Source organism: Podarcis muralis, chromosome 5, assembly GCF_964188315.1.
Source record: "Podarcis muralis chromosome 5, rPodMur119.hap1.1, whole genome shotgun sequence".
Classification (NCBI taxonomy): Eukaryota; Metazoa; Chordata; class Lepidosauria; order Squamata; family Lacertidae; genus Podarcis; species Podarcis muralis.
Genome location: NC_135659.1, coordinates 25,992,291 through 25,996,591, shown reverse-complemented (window position 1 = coordinate 25,996,591; position 4,301 = coordinate 25,992,291). Strand labels below are relative to the sequence as shown.

The 4,301-nt window shown below is 40.6% G+C and overlaps 1 long non-coding RNA gene across 2 annotated transcripts in view; it reads left to right on the top strand.

The window, feature by feature from the left end:
- The first annotated feature begins 555 nt into the window (after nucleotides 1-555).
- The window catches only part of LOC144327689 (uncharacterized), a 4,052-nt gene continuing 306 nt past the window's right edge, over nucleotides 556-4,301 (top strand). The window contains exons 1-6 of one of the 2 annotated variants that reach the window (XR_013392764.1): nucleotides 556-591; nucleotides 925-951; nucleotides 1,111-1,152; nucleotides 1,451-1,489; nucleotides 2,555-2,596; nucleotides 2,919-2,961. This is a non-coding gene — a long non-coding RNA (uncharacterized LOC144327689). Of the gene's footprint in view, nucleotides 592-924; nucleotides 952-1,110; nucleotides 1,153-1,450; nucleotides 1,490-2,554; nucleotides 2,597-2,918; nucleotides 2,962-4,301 lie in introns of those variants that run through there. The other variant, XR_013392765.1, reaches the window with a different exon arrangement.

Genomic DNA, 4,301 nt, shown 5'->3' with positions numbered 1-4,301 from the left:
TTTCATTTAGACTTCATTTAACGTTGCTGTAGGTTGGAGGGAGTGGGTGGCGCTGTGATCTAAACCACTTGGGCTTGCTGATCGGAAGATCGGCGGTTCAAATCCCCACAGTGGAGTGAGCTCCCGTTGCTCTGTCCCAGCTCCTGCCAACATGACCCAGAAAGCTGTCTGTGGATAAACAGCGGCTCTCTTAGCCTGAAAGTGAGATGAGTGCCACACCCCATAGTCCCTTTGACTGGACTTAACCATCCAGGGGTCCTTTACCTTACATTTTACCCTGTTATAGGTAATAGGACACCTGGTTCACACAAGACTACTTTTCCTGGTCATGGGGTGGGGAAGACAATAAATAGGAAAGCCACTCTTTCTTCCTCTGTAGTGACACAGGTCCAGCAAGGCTATGAATATGGCAGTTTGTCTGATTTTGGGATTGCTCATCCCATGTACAGTAGATACTTTTGCATTTATCAGTATTTCCGCAGTGCAGACCTGTTAAAGTGATATAGCATCTTTAGCAATTGGGTTTTGTTGTTGTTGAAGTCATTGTTTTCTGTGCAGGGTGGTGGATCGTATGGCAGTCAATATGGACAGGTAAAAACTTTTTTTTGATACTTAGCATATATGAAATGCATCGTGTAGTAATACTACACACTAAGATTTTAAAAACGAGTGGAAAAAATGGGTTTTATGGGTGATATCCAGCATCAGTCATACTTTTGGCAGACCCACTGAAGTCAGCGGACTTAAGCATCTTCAGTCAATTGATATTAATGGGTCTACTTGGAGTATGACTTAGTAAGGTATCCCTCTGCTTTTTTGCTGCTCCTGAACACTAAAAAAATAGTTTAGTGTGCATATATTAGTGTAATACAACAGATCACCAAGAACCTTTTTGAAGTATGGATTGTTTGTTTTTTCCTACAGGGTGGATCATATGGTGGTGGCAGCCAGGTAATAACTTTTAATAAGTAGCAAGAACTTGTAATATGCATTGCAAGTAGTATACCCGGAGATATTAAAAGCATTTCTGATTATCCCTGCTTCTGAATGTAGAAAGCAATATGGTTTTTTTCCAGCAACATTTTTTTACAATAATTATTTTCTGTACAGGGTGGACGGTTCGGATATGGCAGCAGCAGCCAATATGGACAGGTAAAAGCACTTTTAATTTATAGCACGTACAGAGTATATACTGCACTATGGCTTGCATCCAGCTAAGTTATATTCAGAGTAAGCCCACTGAAATTATTCAACACCAGTTAACTATGACTAACTTTATTTCAGTGGTTCTGCTCTGAGTTTGATTTAGCCAGATACAACACCATGGTAAATATACAGTATATGCAGAGACATGAAAATAAAATCTGTTTAATGCTTATTTTGCTCTTAAATATTGAGAGTTGCTTAGGGCAGATACATGAATGTATTTTTAAAAATGTCTCCTGCACAGGGAGGAACGCATGGTGGCAGCAGCGGCCAATATGGGCAGGTAAAAACTCTTTTAACACACAGTGTATAAGTAATGGAGAGTGTGGTGCTGTGGTCCAAACCACTGAGCCTCTTGGGCTTGCTGATCAGAAGGTCAGTGGTTTAAATCCCCACAACAGGGTGAGCTCCCGTTGCTCTGTCCCAGCTCCTGCCAACCTAGCAGTTTGAAAGCACACCAGTGCAAGTAGATAAATAGGTATCACTGCAGCAGGAAGGTAAATCGTGTTTCCGTGCACTCTGGTTTCTGTCACGGTGTTCCGTTGCACCAGAAGCGGGTCAGTCATGCTGGCCACATGACCTGGAAAGCTGAGAAAGCTGTCTCTGGACAAATGCTGGCTCCCTGGGCCTGGAAGCGAGATGAGCGCCACAACCCCATAGTCACGTTTGACTGGACTTAACCGTCCAGGGGTCCTTTACCTTTTTACCTTCACTATATGTAATATATATGAGGTTTTACATGGTATACATATTTTTATTATTACTCTGATCCTCCACATAAAAGTAGCTTAGAATTCAATCCTAAATTGAATTGGAATAGTGATGGAATAGCCACCACTTCCAAAATCCTGCCAGCTTGTGCTGGTTAGAGTAGATGGTGTTGGGGTGTGTTTTCTTTTTTGCTAGGTGGGTGTTTTGTTTTGTTTTGTTTTGTTTTGTTTTGTTTTTAATCCCCACTTCCCCAGTTCGATTGGGGAATGGGCAGGAGATAAGTAAGGCCAGCTCCATGCTAACAGAGGGTAAGAGCTCAATTTAGGAGCCCATTTGGCAAATGAAGAGGCCTTGGATCAAGGGGGCTCAAGGCCCCCTTTGTCTTTCCCCTGCTGAATCTCTGTTTTGAGTCCTAACGCCAGCTACCAATCGCAAAATAAGGCACAGCCATTCCTGTATGACCATGGAGGAACATAACAGGGCATAACAGGAACCCCCATGTCCTTTGCTACCCAAGTTCATCTCTAGCAAAGGAGACAAACCTGCACTCCTTCCTAACCCTGTTTAGCCAGTGGTAGGATTGCATTGCACATGTGCTAAGGTAATATTATTAAGGTAATAATTGTTTTCTGTTCAGGGTGGACAGAGTGGATCCTATGGTGGCAGCCAATATGGACAGGTAAAAAGCCTTTTGTTATCTAGTATATGTAATATAGATAGATAGATAGATAGATAGATAGATAGATAGATAGATATAGATAGATAGATGATAGATAGATAATAGATAGATGATAGATAGATAGATAGATAGATGATAGAGATGATAGATGATAGATAGATATATAGATAAATAAATAGAGATATAATAGATATATATAGTAATAAACGATGTGCTATTATATAGATAAAAGTTTAGTGGGGGTTTTCTGCCTTTGCATATAGGAAGCTAGTTGAGATGGATTAAAGTAATCCTTTTTCCATTATAATTGTTTTCTGTTCAGGGTGGACAGAGTGGATCCTATGGTGGCAGCCAATATGGACAGGTAAAAAGTATTTTGTTATTGTGTGTGTGTGTGTGTGTGTGTGTGTGTGTGTGTGTGTGTATTGTAATACACAGTATGCTATTATATAGATAAAAGTTTAGTGGGGGGTTTTCTGACTTTGAATATAGGATGAGTTGAGATGTATTAAAGTAATCCTTTTTCAATTTATAATTGTTTCCTGTTCAGGGTGGATCATATGGCAGCAGCAACCAATATGGACAGGTAAATGTTATTTTGTAATATAGCATATGGAGAGACAGACAGAGAGAAAGAGAGAATTATGAAAAATAAAATAAAAATACATTTTATGCTTATTTCCTGTCCTGGTTATAGAAAGTAGCTGAGTGCAGATATATTTCAGCAATATAGTATTTCAGCATCAGAGAATATTTCTTGAAATAGCTGTTTTCTGGACAGTGGGCAGAGGGATCATATGGGGACAACTGCCAATATGGTTGTTTCTCCTATATTTCCCCCCAGCTTTGACTATTTATCTACAGTTTATTTATTATGCAGTTATATTGAGCTTGCATATTTTTTTTAAAATGGTTTTAAAAGTAGTAATAAGTAATGAGACTTTTTTAAATACAGGGTGGATCATATGGTTATGGTCATCCATATGGACAGGGTGGATCATACGGTGGTAGCAGTCAATATGGACAGGTAAAAGAATTATACATGCATGTAATATACAATGTACATGGCATTATGGCATTATCTGGGCTCTTGGTTGTTACATTATTTGTCATTTGAAAGCTTTTTAGAAACTTCACCTAAATTCAGAACATGGTATCAAGATTATTAATGCTGGTCTGGACATATTTTATCCATCTCTAGCTAACAGTTTGTTTGTTTCTGGGCACCACTAAATGTGGTGTTTTAAAGAGCCCTAAATAGCTTAAGACTAGGCTATTGAAGGAGTGTTTTTTTCCCTCCTATGTTCTTGCATAATCCTTAAGATCTGCTTCAGAGGCCCTTTTTTATGAGGTGGGTGATAACTAGGGATAACTCTGTGGGTTAAACCACTGAGCCTAGAACTTCCCGATCAGAAGGTTGGCGGTTTGAATCCCCGCGACGGGGTGAGCTCCCATTGCTCTGTCCTAGCTCCTGCCAACCTAGCAGTTCAAAAGCACACCAGTGCAAGTAGATAAATAGGTACCGCTCCAGCGGGAAGGTAAATGGCGTTTCCATGCGCTGCTCTGGTTCGCCAGAAGCGGCTTAGTCATGCTGGCCACATGACCCGGAAGCCGTACGTCGGCTCCTTCGGCCAATAAAGCGAGATGAGCGCCGCAACCCCAGAGTCGACCATGACTGGACCTAATGGGCCCTTTTTTATGAGGT